At 41.2% G+C, this 18,483-nt stretch overlaps 1 long non-coding RNA gene across 1 annotated transcript; it reads left to right on the forward strand.

Moving 5' to 3' along the window:
• Window positions 1–14,525: 14,525 nt before the first annotated feature.
• Window positions 14,526–17,995, forward strand: LOC137123534 (uncharacterized). The gene is made up of 2 exons (XR_010913861.1): window positions 14,526–15,469; window positions 16,944–17,995. It is a non-coding gene; the product is annotated as an uncharacterized lncRNA (long non-coding RNA).
• The last annotated feature ends 488 nt before the right edge of the window (window positions 17,996–18,483 follow it).

Genomic DNA, 18,483 nt, shown 5'->3' on the forward strand with positions numbered 1-18,483 from the left:
TATTGCCTTTGCAGAGCTGCATGTTTTTGAAAGGTCCAACAATTTGTTGATGTCTTAATAGCCGGCCCACCAATGCGATGCAACCTATCAGAAAGTAACATGTGAAACAGCTTTAAGTTGTACTGGATTTTTTTTGTTGTTGTTGTTGTTGTTGTTGTTGACAGAGGCATTTTCCCCACGGTTCCAGTCCTAAAACAAGCTTCAGATGTCATAAACCAAATGAATCCCCAAAGACAAAACAGATTTTCAAATCTTTGGGGCCAAATTTCCCAAATTAAATATTTTCATTAAAGCTTGTTACGCCACACTCAGATTTCTTTGTCTTGACTTGTTGACCATATAAAAGAAGCACCTGAATTTTAAATCCTGTAAATATTGCAGCAACAGCTGTGCCTGTTTTTTTCTTAAATGATATGAAGCAGGACTGAATAGGCATATTGTAACAGGCATAACGCTCAGTCATCTGGCTGCCACTGGAACAGCTTATGAATCATATGGCTTACAATCCACCTTAAATATTCTTAATTCCTCATGGGAGAAGAGCAACAGTTAAAAATCCACTATAATATTTTCAGTAATTATAAAATATTAAGTTTAACCTGACCTTTCTAAATTGTTCCCTACATTTTTGCAGTGCCTATCTTCATCCTACTAATTTACACTTAAACTAATATGATCTCAATCTAAAGATGCGGCCTGTGAAAATCAACACAAGCAGATGACAAAGCTGCTGCCTTTGTGAACGGCTCAGGCAGTACACACCAAACCTACAAAGAAAGAAAGATAAAAAAAAGAGGGAATGAAATGAGGATGTGTGTAAAATGTGTGAAGAGAGGGAGCTGTGTGAGGGAAAAGACAAAGAATGGGTAAAAATGGGGTTCGGGGCAAGGAGTGTAAGAACTCTTAAGTTTGAGAGAGAGATGTTATGGCCTGGACACTGACCCAGATTTTAAATATGGTCTCTGAGACCCTGATCTGACGATGCCATTGTGGGGCCTTCCTTTCCTTACATTCGTTATGGATGCATGACGACCACACACCTCTCCGCTCAGCGCTCTGTACAGTCACTTGACGAGTCAGAGCACGTTTGTTTAATACAACAGAAAATGACAACAAGCCCGAGGTCAGAACAACGTGAGATCCTCTTACACTTTTTCAAAAGCCACATTGCTCTTTTCAACATATGCATGTGCTGCTCAAAGATGGATGACATCTCAGGTCCAGAAAAAGTAGGATCATGTAATTGCATTACACAGTACTGTGCACTGTAGTGTCACAGAGTTTGCTCATTGTAAAGTGTTATGAATAAAAGAAATTTTCATACAGGCATAAAAATTGTGTAATTCAAAGAAGTAGGCAGAACATTTCTCTATGTACCAGGATGAGAACACTGGGTGCAGGCTGAAGTCTTTGGCAGGGGTTGCTGGTATTCGTCTTTTGCTTTTGCTGGTTTGCTGGCTTGCTGGCAATGCCTACGCCTGTTTGGTTATATTATGGCCAAGCAGGAGCCATAACTAAGCCAATTCTTTTAGAAGAAGAAATGGAGTCATTTGGTGTTTGGCTAAATTTATGGGATTATTTATTGTAATACTAAGTATTAATGATTCATAATAAAATTCAATCAAACAAGAAGCGTATCACAATAGTCAGTTATAAACCTGTAGCTATTTCCTTCTTAGTATTTTTATCATTCACCAACTTAAAAGTAAAATGGAAATTTTTTTTTGGGTGGCGAAGTGAATTTATTGTATATCCTTTCTCCTTGAATAAACATGATCACACACACTCACACTGATGCCTCCTGCACTGCATGTTGAGATCACTGGGAGTTAGGTGACAGATACTGAGAATACTTGGACCTAAATTAAGCCCACTGCTTCATCAAAAACATCCTGCCTTCATGCTTGGACTAAGATTGTGGTGACTCCTCATGAGCGTGAAGGTAAACTGGTAGGAACAAACACACACACACACACACACACACACACACACACACACACACACACACACACACACACACACACACACACACACACACACACACACACCAGTACATCTCATCACATCTTATCATTTATAAATATTTTTAGTTTACTATGATAAATTTGCATAAAATATTGCCACTTTTTTTAAAACTAGCTAGCTAGTACTTCAGAAAGGCATGCATCATGTGACTAAGTTCCTCAAAGAAAATGTACTGTAGATTCTTTAATTATGGCTACAGCAAGGGTAGGCTATTCATGTATTCACACAAATGCATATGCATGCACACAGATAACAGAAAAGAGCAGAAGTGGAGTGTGACAAGGTACATTTTTAGTCCGCACAGTTTTGAAAAACTTTTGCCCACCTCATAATATGAAGCTTTAGATGACACTAGTAATCTGTAATTTAAGGTAATTTAAGGGGAAAAGTATTTCACCTTCAACACCATGTAATTACACATGATGCACTGTTTGACTTAAATCACATCCGTTACAGTTAGAGCAATAACATCAACAAAATGAGTTAAGTTTTTGGCAGAAAAATGCACTACATTCTAATGTATCACAAGCATTTACACATGTACTAAATTTAAAACCATGACCTTTGCCCTTAAATGCAGCATTGTGTCACTGTGTTGCTACTTATGCTTGGTGGTAAAGGTTTGAGTACTTCTTTCCGTATGCTCACCAGAGAAGAGAAGATATTCATCTGCATGGACACACAATCACAGCATGACCCATATACTATAACAGAAAAGGAATAAAATTACGTAGGAGCAGGGGAGGTAAAGGAGGCCGAGAGAGAGGAGGAGAGCTCTGCACCACTCTGCTCCAGCTCCACTTCCACTGGTGACCCTATGGTTGTAAATCTGAGCGCAAACAACCATTCCTGAGTTTCCTTATTTTTTTCCTCCTTTTTTCTGGCACTGCACATATAACTGACAAGATGTGACTGTCAGTATTTAATAAGGACTCATTAAGTCCTTTTTTGGCATATTATAGTAAGATGTTAATCTGTTCGACAAGTGGTTTCAGAAGGTCTCTGTGTATGGCAGCAAATGTTTAGGAGTTTTTAATAGAAAGTGTAAAATTAAACCGCTATGACCAGGCTGAAGTCACCATAAATATCCCTGTTTATCTCCTTTTTTCCCCAGTCAACTTAATTAAGCAGTTTCACTACCTTAACATTCAGTTCTATGAGCACAGCCACATTGCTCAAACAAACAATTAAGTCATTTTTACTCTTGCTCATTAAGCATGCATGTCCTCTTATTTACACCCGCTCTAAAGCTTTGTGTGTGACAGTTGCCAGTAAGGGAAAAAAGAAAAGACTTCCAGGAAATCTAGACTAGATTTTTTGATGCCTGCAACACAACACATCACTCTGAGCCTGAGCCAGGCCGATCAAGAACAGAACACAACCTTTCACATGGTGATTAACATTTAAGGAGTCTGATTTGGATGAGTCAAGCCAGAGTTTTTTCATATGGCTACCAGAGGCTTTCACAACTAAAAGTGGATCAGGTTGAGGTTGAAATGACTCCCAAAGTGACACAGTGCCTTGCCAAAGTCTATCCAAATGAGTCCATGTAAAGTAACAAAGAATAAAATACTGTTGGTTTCTACATTTGCTGCCAACATGCAAATTTGATGTTTGCAGACCAAATTTAATGCAGCATGAGACAGAGGGGAAAACTGCCACATATCCAAAACTTTAATGACTTGCGGGTTTGGTTTAGATTTTGTTTGTGGGCACGGTGCACTACCTGTCTATATTAACTATATCAGCATCTCAGATTTGGAGTCCCAGGCCTATTTCTGTTAGTTTGCTATTATTGAGTCAAGTATTATTATAGATGATAATCATGTATATGTACAATCTCTTGCATGGAAATGCTCTCACCAAGTTGACAACTTATTTGAGATTGTTCTGGGATGTAAATTTAGCATCATTAAAACTGATGAGTAAATTCAGGCCTAACTTTACAAATAGTTTAATTGACTTCAATCTGAAGTTAATCTAAGCTATTAAAATTAAAGTTTACTTCAGGATATTGAAGGCGAGAATTTATCTGCAATGAGGTTTGTTACGTTTGAGGTTTTATTTTATTCGCTGTATTTTTTGTAGCGGCACCTCTGAATTTTTATGTTAGGAAATGCAGTTGCTGGTAACATCTGTGACCGCTCTTCAGACAGAACTGTGAACAAAATAATGCTAGGAATGGTTGAATGTGTGTTAATTATTCCTGCAGGTACTGCTTATTGTATAAACAGTGCTTATTCAAGCTTTTGACACTTTAAATAATGATTTGAAGTCACTCTGTTCGTTAATAGCTTTTCATATGCATAACATGTTTGCTTGGCAAAGAGCAGGATAATATGGGAAAAGGAGGAGGGCGGATGGGAACTTAAGAGGGAAATTTGGGTGCACGCACAAAGTTGAGCTGCATTTATCCCCCAAACTCCATCACCTTCTGACCCCCACTCCCATCCTCCTATACAGCCTTGGGAAAAGGGGAGTGTTTATTCTATTATGTACATCTGCCTTTATAACAATTTATGAGGATGTGATTTATGAAACAACTGTAGCTGTTGCTGAGGCTCTGCAGGATAAGGGCTCCATGCTTGTTGCATTTATTTAAGCGTTTATATCTCTGCAGTTGAAGTTGCCCTAAGCCTTTATCTTCCCCTTGCTAAATAAAGCCAGAGGCTATTTGACAATTAAGCAAAAGAGTGTCTGAAGTGTCACCATACGTGAGTAAACTGACAAAATGTGAGACTATGATCCTGGTAGGAATTCTTTGCCATATTCATATCTAAAAATCTGAATTCACAGGGTTATATAGAGTCTTTTGCAGACTTCGAGACAATAGTGCCCAGCCAAGCACACAACTTACAGTGAAATTACAATGGGAGTTCTAACACTTCTTCATTTCTAAAAACTAAACAAGATATTACGTGTTAACTATTGAGCTTTGTAAGTGCTTTATATATATATTTTTTCAGTGTATAGTTTTAATGTATGTGGTACAAACTGTTTATATTCAGACATTAACATTGGCGGTTGTTGCTCAGTTTGTAAAGTCAGTTGCCCACGGGCCACAGGGTGAGTGTTTCGATCCCCGGCCCTGGCTATATGTTGAAGTGACACCCCTAACAGACCATTCCCTTCCCCAGCTGTGCAGTGCCAGTCCAAGCCTGGTAGAAATTGGGGAAGGTAGCGTCAGGAAGGGCATCCAGCGTAAAAACTGTGCCAAATCAACATGCGGACAATGATCCGCTGTGGTGACCCTGAACTCACGGGATAAGCCGAAAGGACAAAAAAACCAAACATTGCAAAAATAAACCTGTACCGTATGTCTGAGAGAAAGCATATAGTAAAAAAAAAAACAGCCAAATTTGAAGGGATGAAAAGCAAATATGACACAAATGTATGGATGTAGATGTAACACATATAAACCTTTGGTTGGAGTCAGGTGGGTACCATCCCATCATTTTGCTGCTGAAGAAAAACTGCAGTTCATTCAACACACACATTCACACACACACATCCAGTTCATGCCCACATCAGCTGTAAACATTACAGTGAGAAAAGCAATGCAGATGCTGATAATTCACAGACCTCTCAGCTGCACACTGTGGATGAAAAATACTTTCATACAACACCAATGGTCATGAGTTTTAAGGGTGCAAAAACACATCCACGCACACACAATCTCCCTTTCTTCTAAAAACCAACTATGGAAGAACCACGCTGTCCCCATGACTGAAGATTTTGCCAAAATAAAGACTGAAAAAAGCAGCAATTGATGTTTTTCGAGTGGCTTGAATAGAAGCAGAAAACCTCTTTTCTGTAATGGAAGAAGGTTTTGGGGAAGATGGGTTTTCCCTTTTTGTAATGTCCTCAGAGCCAAGCTTGGCACAGAGACCCTCTGAACTAGATGATGTTGGATCGGGCCAGACAATGGGACTTCAACTGAGCCACAGCAAGTAGAAAAGATCAGAACGGCCATGAGGCTGTGCCATGTCCCTGATTAGCTGAAAATGTTTACTTCATCCTCTTGTTAACTACAGTTACGAAGAGATTTGCAGAAACAGCAGTTTACATTCACTGCTTTTTTATTTTTTATTTTTTACAAATTCACACTGAAAGTAGCCCACCTCGCTCCACATTAGCCTGCTGAGCTTACAAAAGGGCTGTGAAGAGGTGAGTGTGGGGAGTGAAAACCCCACCTTTCCCTTATGACTACTGAAGAGTTTGGACAGATAAAACACTCACCGCTGCAGGATTGTTTGGCAAGTTGTGTCAGTGGAGCACCTTCTCTGGCAAATGATCTTTTGTGCCAAAACAAATACCAGCTTTCCCTCACCCCTTATTCACACACACACACATTTAGTTGCTGACTCTACACAATGGCATGACTATATCTGCAACATCAAACATCTGCCAATCGGCCTGCGGAGCTCATTGTTACTCAACACAGGGCACACAAACACTGAGCTGAGTTCAGCCTCCAACAGATTTTTCAATGCAAAGAGAAAGTGCCAGTGAGGTCTGCCAACATGCATCGCTGAGCCCAAATAGCCAGAAAACAACTGGAAACCAGCATGCCCCTGTCAGTGGTGGGGAATGGAGGGAAGAAGAGAGAGAAGGAATGGCTTCTCAAAATATTTAAGTTGAGTTGAGCACCTCTCCACTATGAGGGCTGCATTTCTATAGTTCCACACAACACAACCATCAATGCTGGAAATATTCTACTTCACTCTGATTGTATATGTATATGCATATACAAACATAATCACCAAGACAAACAGTGGATGATGGGGCCCGGCTGCTGAACACTTGGCCTGTGCAGAAAAGTTCAATACCAGTGAGCAGGATGACATTCTGCATAAAAAGAAAATGAACAAAGCGAGTAAAACAGAGGTCAAGATGTGCCATGTGCCCTTGTTTGTGTCACTGAGCATTCAGTTGTGTGTACACAGTGCTGACCCCGGAGTCTAAAGATCTCAATTTGAGATGTGTTTGACAGACTGGGACACACCTCCTCCACCTATAGCTGAGGCCGGGGACTCATGTGCGCAGCTCAGCCATGTTAGTTAATTTGTTTATCATTCCGGTGTACTTCTGCAGGATCCTTTCAAAGGAAGCAACCAGAGTCTGTTTGCCTCAGCGTTTATTTATTGATGCGGAATCTGTAATTGGATTTTTCACATCAAACAGTTTGTGACAAGACCGAATACTGGCAAATCTGTTAGTGTGTGCGAGTTAAGGTTTTCATTACTAGTGCCTTACTGAATCTGGTTACACCATTAAAACTTGATAACATCTTAGATAGTAAAGACTTTGGTGATATAATTAGTAGCAATCTGTTGCTAGAAAACATGTAACACCATTTAATCAGAAGCAGGAGACTGTGTAAACTGAAAGTCACAAAAGCATCACAATCTGCAGCAAAACGTCCAGAAAATGAGCTCCTGGGGGTCTGAATGATGCATCATGCCTGCAAATGCAAATGGCAGTACTTTGCAAACGTGAGTTTCACTTTGTTTTACCTGCAAAAATAGAGAAAGGCACCTGCTTCTTAGTAGTATGTGTGCAATTGTACTTACACTTGCATGGGAAATATGTGATCATACTAATTTAGCTTAATGTATGTGGTCATGTATTCAGATGTTATTGGTCTGTAATGTACAAAGTAAAAGTCCATCAGAATAAAACTGCATCAGCTCAACTATTAGCAGGCTAACGTTGGCTTTGTCAGTTATTGGGTGTAACTATTTAGTCACAATCATCTCCACATAGCTTGTTTGGTGCAACCTGTTTTAGTTAAATTAAATGTCAGTGTCCACTTTGTCAACGCATTTAGGTATGATTTTTACATCTACTAAGATAGTGGACAGGAACAACCACATCACATAATAATTAGTACTAGCAAAACGAGGAATTACTACTGCAGATGTGTGATAGCTGCTTATACTCTTCTCTATTTATTCTAGTCATACCAGAGCCAGGTCTCACAGGCTGTTTTCACCAAAAGCAGGTCAGGAGGGTTCATTCTCATTATTAAAGAGGGGTGCTAGAGGGATCCACACAGGGAAAGGTTTGCTCCAGTTTTTCTTGCCCTCTCGCTTTTGTCTGCAGTGTTTGCTTTGATTTAAGAGGTTCTTTTGGTGTTAGAGCGCTGTCAGCCCACACCCTAATGGCAACCTCTGCTACAGAAAGCTCTGGGACTGTGCCGCCACTGGTGCTGAGGGGGGCTAACCTAGTCTGATGGGTGTGCCCCTTTCACCTGTTGAGTCATGCCACCGTGCTGTACTCATCACCATTTTTTGGCAGCATGCATTTTAAAAGTTCAAAGAAGTTGGTGCACACCAAAACTCATTAAGACCGATGTAGAGGACACATAATGTCCTCTACACGCATGCTAAGTAAAACTGGGGACATCTGGGTGCACACCTAATTCACCATCACTCATAACCAAGGACATCTACAGTTTCAGCTGCTGACTCTCAGACAGATAAAGAGAAGCCACTGTACATTTTGTACCTGTAGCCCTTTGCCCCATTGCTGTTCCTTGTCTTGTCATCACTCAATACAACTTTGTCATCTACATGCCTAGTATAGTGTCACATTTATCACTTTAAAGATGGATTTATGCAGCCATAAAGAGCTGTTGTGTGAGATGAGAAACAGCTATTGGACTTAAAATGTCAGCCTCTCCTCACCATGACACATATTCTCCTTTTGAAAGGTCCCTTTGATTACGGATTTTGACAGTATTGCCTAATTTGGAGCAAGAGCACTGAGACCTGCAGCAACTTGCTGTAATCTACAACCCAAATATAAAAAGACAGGAACTAAGGTAAAACAACTTTTCAAAAATACCGAAATATCTATACTCAATAAAACTAATACCTGGACTTAGGTCTGTCTGGCCTTCAACACTCAGGTGGTGTAGGAAACTGCTCTCATTACTCCACTTGCTCAAGCCATATTCTCTTTAGCCCAGAATGACACTTTATGCTGAAACATGCTTATAAGGAGGGTTTTTACAGCCTCTGCTGAAATTCAAATGTCTCTGACAGTGACGCACCATTATTTTAACACTCATCAATCATACTGAAGCTGTAGAGACACAGGTGACCAAAAAACGTGGTGTGACTCGATCTGACCTAAGTCAATTTGGCGCCGGTTAAAAGACTAATATATTGTTAATTATCCCTCATGATGACCCCAGGCGTCTAACTGAAGGGGAACAGAATAAATAAAAAAAAAAAACCCTTCCCATGTGAATTTGACCCGCAGCTCACCCTGATCCCTGCCTTCTCTCTGTTTTCGGTTGGTAAAAGAGCGACTGGTTTGCGTTCAGCTGGTGCCTGAGGGAGTGATGGCGGCTGGATGGCGGGTGAGCAGCAGCCATGGGGGAAGCACACTGTCAGTCCTGTGATAGCCATATGAGATTCCACATGCTCTGATGAGTAATTCCTCCCTCCATTCGCCATCTCCATGTGTTTCGTGGCCCTGAGTCATCATCCACACTTTCCCTCACTCCTTCTCCCCTCGTCTGTCTTTCTCTCGCTCTTTCCCTCAAACTGAAGAGGATCCTTCCTTCCTTCCTTCCTTCCTTCCTTCCTTCCTTCAGCAGCGGCCATCCCGCAGCGGCCATCCCACAGGGAACCTCAACAGAATAGACTCCCTCCGATGACTCATTTACCAACACCGAGAGCTCCACTCCACACCACCCGCTCTCCAGCCACGACAGCCCAGCACACCACACCCAGGCCTGGATCTCAGTCCTCCGAGGCCTGCTGTTTGCCTGTATCGCTTTATGTCTTCTTGCCTGTCTCTGCCTGTTTCTGTGTCTTAACGTCTGCCTGGTTCCCATTTTCTGCGTCTGTCTGTGCAGCTGCTGTCTTATCAAGCTGTCTCATTGTTTATCTGTCATACTACCATCAGCTTGCCTGTTATTTCTACCAGCCTGCGCTCTGTGTCTTCATACTTTCTGAATTTATTTTGGACTGGCTTCACTACTTACCAGCCTGTCTGACCGACCTGTCTCCCTTTCTGTCGCTGTCTTTCAGTTTGTCCCCTAGCACTCGATTGAAAAGTCAAAATACTGAAGGACATGGGGAATCGCCTCCCCTGTCTGCATGTTAAACTATGAAGACTTGGGCAGAAAAATAATGACACTGTAATTCATACATCTGCCAAAGGGAAACATTGGTATTGTTAGTAAAGAGATGCTTTTCATTCTGCCTGTGCAATTCCCAGATAGAGATGTTAACATTTCTAAATTTGTGCTAATCTGCATTAGCAGACGTGTTGTGAAACTTTTGACGAAGCTTACTGTTGTTCCTGTTCGATTTCAGCAGCTCCTCTGAGACGGTTTCTTTCCGTTCATGTGTTCTGCAACTCAATAAGCTCAGTGACTTATACAGCTGGTTTAAGTGAAGCTGAACACTCTGAGTTTAACCTATGTAGCTCATACATAAACACTGTGCGGTGGCCCTGCAGTGCAGCAGATATGAACTCCTACTCTGTTCAGAAATCCTCTATATGTTGCGGCAGGAGATTTGTTGACCATTGCAAGAGCAATAAGGATTTTTAGGGGCATTATGACTGGGTTAATAAAACACAGCTGCCCCTAAAAGTCCCTCACTTTTCTTGCTGCCTTTTCTCTCTCCCTCCCTCCCTCTCTGCCTCCCTAGCTTAATCTTTCTCATTCCAAACTTTTGAGATCAAACTACAACATTTGCTGGCTCCTCAAGTGCAATTTGGTGCATAACTTTGGCATCTGTTTAATCGTGGCTAAAGAAATGTAACAACCTGGAGTTTGACCTTTTCAGAAGGCTTGGGTCATATATTTCAGAAAAAAAGCAAGCATGGTTTCCAGTGTTTATGAATTGTATATTTATAATGGCAGAGTTTTATTGGGAGTTGCAGTGACGTTTTTTAAAGGAGATTGAATGAGCTAAGAGCACAATTTCCAAGGAGTGCTCTGTGTGTTCATTCCAAGTCCAGCTTTCACATTGAAGGTAAACACAATATGAAGCTTTTGCCCTAGCAGAGTTATCTATGGGATGCTCACAATGTCATACAGATGCACTGATTGTTATGGTCAATTTGAGAACTAAGCGAACCCAGTGACCCAATGCAGAAAACAACCTGGGAAATGTAGGAAAAGTCTATTTAAAGCAAGTCTACGACCCCGCTAACAAATGGTATGAGTCGAGAATATGATCCAGCCGTGGTGAAGAAAAAAAGATGTAAGCAACACTGTGCAGCAAGTGGCAAGATGAGTCCGATTAGGCCTTTTAAACAATGTGAAATGCCACTGAGGGAGGCTTGGCAGGCAGTAGCAGCCAGCACTGTTTAATATCACAACTTTAATCAGCACACTTGGTGACTATCCCAGAGCTCCCCGTAGCCATGCTGCTTATTCAAACCAGGCTCATTCCACCAAGCCTCCCTTACTAGGCCCTCAGCTCTCATACTCGCCCTGCTTCTACAGCATATATGGAGAGCTTTTGGCTGGAGTGGATTCATCTGCTTTCTGTGATGTGTCAATGCGCTTTAGTGGGCTACGTTGGAGGGAATCTGTGATGATGGCACAGTGCATCCGAGGCACACTGGTCAAATATAATGCATTCTCCATATTTGATTTTAAATGTATTCATGATAACCATCTGATAACAAAGATACTGTGTTCAAAACCTTTTCTACATGTAATAGTGTTAATTAGCAGTAGCACATCATCTACGATCGCAAGAATTTCATTAGAACCTAAGAACGTTTAACAAGCGTCCACTTGCCTGCAACTTATTACAGCCGCTACAAAAAAATTAAAAGGCTCATAAATCAAATGACCTGCCGCTGATGTGTTATTCAAGGCTTACCAATAAGTTATCGGGCTTTAACATTTTAATAAATGTCATTGACAGTCAGATTAATATAACAGATTCCCATCTAGGTCTTGTGGGTTTTTTTAAAATTAAAATCCCATGCTTCAGCAAATGTCTTACCTATGTGTCACTTGCAGCATGGAGATGCCACCATGGCCCTCAGCTCTATTAATTACATAAAGCATCTAGTGTCAGGATGCTAAATTCATTAGTGAGGTATGCGCGGCATGCTAGGGTCAGGACGGATATAGAAACAGGCCACCAAAACAACTTCTTCTCCATGTGACACACTTGTTCATCATAATAGAGAACGGCACTTTGAGATTTCGACAACTCTATCTCTATTTTATTAATTTCAGTGCAGAGCTTAAGTTGTAAGCATCCGCTTTAATGTCCATTTATGATAGAACTGTTCATATCAATTCACAGAGGATGTATGTGTCTCTGTCAATTAAAGTTTTTGCCTTATTAAATGAAATTAATTCGGCAAATTAACTAATTTCTCTCTAAAAGTGAAACTTTTCTCTTTTTCCTAATTTGGCCTATTTTGGGCTAAGATTAAAAAATAAACCAAGACAAAGCCTGGAGTTGCTTTGAAAACAATTTATCAAGGGCTGTACAGCAGAATGAGGCCAACTAAAAAATGCAGAACCACTTTTTTCTTTTTCTTTTAGAAAAACGGCATGTGAAAGTTGTTCATCATTGTCTGCATTAAAGAGAAGAAACCTCTGCTCTGGATTTCTGTGACACTCCTGAGAAGCATGCTTTCTTTCACAAGACTCTTCCAGAAAAGGTCAGGTTTGACTAATCATAAGGTGTTTTTTTCCAATTATTCAGCGATGGCATTCACAGTTTGACCCTTTGAGATATCACACATTTAATAAAAAACCCTTTAGATTCATATTTTTCCTTTTGTTTAAGCATCTGCAGCAGTTTGACCTTTAATTATTTGTGTTGGACCCTGTCTTTAAGTATACGCCAAACGTTAGATATTTTAATAATTACCTGTAACATTCGTACATCACCTGCGCTTTAGGAAGAACTGTGGTGTACGCCGGTGACTTTACAGGGAGCTCACTTTACTGTTCTTTGTACTTGACAGTGTCGCTTTAAGTTTCTTTTAACTATCATTATTAGTACTATTCCTCACATTGTTTATTCTGTGATCTTAAAAGAATTGTTTACTTACATTTCACACGGAGACTTTATCTACTAACATATGAATATGCTTTTTTAAAAACTGCCTTGACTGCCTGTCTGCAGTCCTCGTAAGACCTCCCATCTCCCATCTCCGGTTTCTTTTTTTTGCAGATTAACATGCTGCAGAAGTGTATTGTCTAAGTTGGTGGTCACATGAGCCAGAAACTGGGACTTTGTAGGCCAGTTGAATTAACTGAGGACTCACCTTGCCCGCAAAGACCCAGCCTCTGACTCACACCATCGTCTCTATCAGTCCCATCGCCGGGGACTCAGTGTGGAGGAAGCTCCAAAGCTTTACCTAAGGATTGTGAATAAATTACTGTCAGTGTCTGGAGAAGTATGTGATGCTGCCCGGTTGTTGTTACCTGCGTACCGGGCAGGTGTCAGCATCCCGTAGCCACATGGGGACTTCGCGCAAAAAGCGCAGACTGTCTGGTTGCTTGCCGCCCGGGGGAGAAAGCGAAGTTGAACTTCGTCGTCCATCAGCCTCCAGCACCAGCACCACCGCCGCCCCAGTAGTATCTGATCACTTGGTGTTGCACGCATCCCAAAATGAGCAAGATTATCCTTTTGGGGGTGGGGGGGACGAATTGTCTTTTGGAATAAATCGGTCAGTCCCACTGGCCCATCTCTTCCCCTCTGTCCAAGGAGAAAAAAAGCATGCAGACGCAACAGTGTCGCGCCTTGTGCCAGTCTCCCCCCCCTCCCGTCCTTAAAAAAAAGCTTCTGCATTTCCCACCGAGAGATCCCCGGTGCGCACCCAGCACCCAGCCAGCCGCCCAATATCCATTCTGGAAAGAGACAATCGGGAAGACAGGGAGACGGAAAGAGAGAGCAGCCTGCTGCTGTCATGCTGCAGCGTCGATATTATGAGCAGGATATTCCCAAACAGCTGGAAGAAGCTGATATATGGTGCTGCGCCCTCGTGTTGGGCCCTCCCCAAAATGGACCGGTGCTAAGTGGTAACCTGGTTATTTTCAGCGCGTCACTGGCTCGTCTCCAATTATAGGTTTTCGTCGGGGACGCAGCGGCGTGGCCCCCTGTTTTCAATTATACTAACAGAGGACTTAAAAACGGTCAAGAGCACTACATTTAGTAATGTCCGAACATGTGTGCTGGCCACACATTCCTGCGGTGTGTTGCGGAGTCCGTCCACATGCGCCACACAGACCCGTACTGCGCTCACTGCGTCTCCGGAAAGGCTCGTATGCGTCTCTCTGTCAAGGTGTTCCCCTTTTATCGATGCTGTTCAGGAGACTATATACATCCCAGGTTCATCGCACCTCTCCTGTTACCTCCCCGACCAGCAACACGTTAGCGTGCTGCGACCCCTGGTGGCAGCCGCGCACCACGGCACGTGTCAAACACCTTTTATTGATTTATTCACGTCTCTGAGTGTGATCGCATGTAGCTGCACATCAGGAGGCGGTAAGAGCGCGAAAGACGGATTCTAATTCCCAGTTAATAGATTTTAAACTCTACTGAACTCTGTTCCACCTTATGTATATCTTTTTATATTTATACTGCAGTAATTGCAACTGTTCGTCTCAATTAGGTCTCATGTTTCAGTTTCTTCTTTTATATTCTGTTGTGGGCTAATTATTTCACATTATCCTTTTTTTATACAATAAAAAAAAAATTATTTATATTTTCCGTTGTTTTACCTGTCCTGATATATATTCTGTTCTATTTATTCTATTCCATTTATTCTATTCTATTCTATTCTAACAGTAAATGAGGGTTTGAGCTTTCACTGGGCTCTTATCCGGCTGTGCAGCCATAAATCTGCTTTTTGTGCAGTGTTTCCGTTGTGATTGTGTGCATTTTCTGTTCTATTGTGATTATTTGCATTCCGTCGTATCCTGCTGTCTATTCTGTTCTGTTCGATTCTGTCCTACTCTGTTCGATTCTGTTCTGTTTCCGAGGTCATGCTCCACTTTTAGTGCCCGTGGTGACGCTCTCAGTCAGCTGCTTTCAGTGCTCTCGAGAAGCCCACAGCAATGCCGGAAAACGTACGATTTTCTTGTCAAAATAAAACAAATGACACGAGGTTTAGTTGTGAAGGTCCCGTTGTGTATTTGAGTTAGACTTGTACCTCTTATCTAGGATCACGTGGCCATTGCGTTCGCCTGGGCACCGTGTCACCAAAAATATGTTATCATTGACGGAAGCAGAGAAGCATGTTATTGATCGGAAGCGATACGTTGTGATTCAGGCTGGCTTGACACCAAATAGCAATGTCCGACTTGGTCCCATGACGAGAGCGGTCCGGCTCCTGTTCCTCTCAAGAAAACTCATTAGCTACTTAATGAGTCAGAGCAGGACGGATGTTCATCATCATCCTCTGCATCATCCCACTTAACATCTGACACCCGTCGGTGAGTTTTAACTTCATCTGCAAACGTCTTCGCCATGAAGCCAGTGCGTCTTCATCTCTGTGCACAGCCCATTTCCTATTTGCTCCCTCATTTTCCTGTTGCGCTGCAGAATTCGTGTGTGTTTGCTGGTAGAAGATCAAATGTCAGATCATGTGAATCACACTCCAAGTTTCTTCATACTGAGATGACGTCAGTTGTTGAACGAGTGGGTAGAGAGATGTAACGACCCCGGCGTTTGGGCAGAAACGGTATTGATTAAAGCACCACAGTCTTTTTTATAAGAACTGATAATATATTGTTTCTCATACAGATTGAAAAGTAGACGTGATCAATTATATCTGATACTGTAATACTACTTTTTAACAATGGTTTCAATTGTTCTGTTCCAAAATAAAAAGAGAAGCTATAGGAGACTTGGGATATATTCTTTGTTTCCCTTTCCAGCTGTCTAATTTAGTTTGCATTACAATATTTCTTAATAACTGAATTGTACAAACATTGGAAATTGTTACATTTTAGGTGCAATTATTTATCAGTTGCCCCCTGAACATAGTAACCGTTATGTATCAAAAGTTTTTCAGTCTTTAAGTAAAAGTATCTTCAAATCTCAGTAAAAACACAAGGTTTAATTTTTTTGGTCTAATTTGTGTCTTGTCGAAAGAAAGAGGAAATTCAAAGTACTGAAAGTAAAAGTACGCAGAATAACTTGTCTGAGTGTATTTTTCTTGTATTCTTAGTGATGAAACGTATAATCTATACCATAATGAGCCAGCAATATATAATCTTGACGTGTGTGCGTGTGTGCGTGTGTGTGTGTGTTTGTGAGAGAGAGAGAGAGAGAGAGAGAGAGAGAGAGAGAGGGTAAATGAAAAGCAGTGTAAAGCACTTTGGGTACCAGTAAGGTAGAAGAGCACTATTTAAGTGCAGACCATTTACCATCTAGCAGTGGAATTAAATACAGACACAATATTAAGATATATGCTGTAGTTGAGTTGAAAGTACACAGGATAAAGGACATGATGTAGTATAAAATGAACAGTCGATGAAGTAAAGCACCTGAAAATTGTACTTGCATACATTAGCACCACAGTGATGAGTTGGTGAATCTGTTCCTTCAGCAGACAGAAATTTAACCAGTGACTACTGTGATACTCTGGTTATGTCAGTTCTGCATAAATATCAAACATATAATAGTTTTTAAATAAATGTGAAAATTTGTATCTCATAATAATCTTTTTATTTGTCATTTAAGCCAGTTTTATTCATTTCATAGCGGTTTCGCTCAGGTTTCACTCTTTCCACAGACAAATTTGCAGTATTTTTAATAAGTCTTCTTAGACCCCGGTCCTCTAGTCCAAACTGTCGTGATTGTAAAGATGAAACTGTGCTTGCTGTTTTGGAGGCTGTCACTATGCCCACGAATTGTTTTCTCCTCACTGCACCATGTGTCACCCTCTTCTCGTGCTCTCTGTAGTGCAGTGGGGCCAATAGGCAGCGGATGCAGCCGGAGCTCGGCTGCAGGCGGCCCTCTGAATGGTCTCTCCCACTATGAAAGCGCTGGTGGATGCTGTATGGGCGGTGTGGAGCATCGGGGCCTCCATCTATGACTACATCCACACCAACGCTATGGAGGAGCGCATCCATGCCCTGGAGAACGTCATCACCATTCACCAGTGTGTGATTGGGCTGCTGTCTGCAGGAGTTTTAGTCCTCTTCACCTACATCCTCTTTAAGAAGCTCTGAAGACGTTTGAAGGGATAGGCGGGGGTGGACGTGTGGGAGACGGACCAACCAGAATCCACTTGAGTCAAGTGTGTTAAAGATGGCCGTGGGGGAATTTTCACATTTTAGCCACATTCACCAGGTTCATAAGAGCTGAAGGGCACGTGTATTCCAACAGACGAGACTTTGAAGAGGTGACACTGTCTTTACTTAGAGAGGTGCAGTCTGTGAGTTTTTTTAACATTGAAGTACCACATTTTTTGCTAAATCAAATTTTGGTGAAAACACAGAGGTTCATGTCCTCTGTCACTAACATAATGGTTATGAAGGAGCTTGTTTGTTAAAGAGTCCAACTATTTCCTAAAGGCCATTATATATAGTTGTCTCACACATACTGACTGTAATCTTTCTGTTAATAACTAATAACTGTATGTGCCAATATTCAACATCTTAGAATTTTATTCAACGGTGTTGGGGAAAAAAAGCTTCTGAATAAGCACTTAGAGCATTACGGGATGTTGTGACTCAGCAGGTGATTGCAGGTTTGTCATGCTGAAGCTGTCATCTAAATGTGTTTGAATATCTTCTCTGGCTGATATGAAAGAAATACTTTGTGTCAGCTGAGGCACTGCATTATATCAACAGGAAACATCAGTTGGCCAATCTGCAACAATAGCCCAAGTAGCTCAATATTTCAGTAAACCAATGTGTGTTTGCCAACTCGGTGTAAAACTCCTACACACATTGCTGTAGCATTGTCAGAACTGTTTCAACCCCCATTTACATAAAGGAAATTTCAGCTGACACCATGTCCTGTCCATATCTTTAACATGCTTTGCTCATTTTCCAAAGGGATCATTATTGAAAATAATTGCTCTTCACCACAATAACCTCTGCCTTAAAGCACATCATGTTTTTACTCAATTGTTTTCATATTTGCATTATTTGATTTCATATTTCTCCAAAGGCTGATTGAGACATGAGGAGATGCTAATTTCATTGAAAATATGTTTGGTGGAATAGAGTGTAGAGAAGCCCTGTGGTTTGCTGCCTCAACTGTGTGATTAAAGATCTGTACTGATGTATCTTCCATTATCTAAATTTGGCCACATAAATTTCATTTTTGAACATGAGACCAGGTGGTAACACCTTTCCATTGTCTCAGTGGAAGTATATTTCATTTTTTCAGGTCCTAACAAATCTTATAAGCCCTTGTAATACAATTTTGTAAGTCTACACACATTATGTTTGAAGTCCAACATCATATAGTTTTTTTTTTATACCGTGCTTTT

Source organism: Channa argus, chromosome 3, assembly GCF_033026475.1.
Source record: "Channa argus isolate prfri chromosome 3, Channa argus male v1.0, whole genome shotgun sequence".
Lineage (NCBI taxonomy): Eukaryota > Metazoa > Chordata > Actinopteri > Anabantiformes > Channidae > Channa > Channa argus.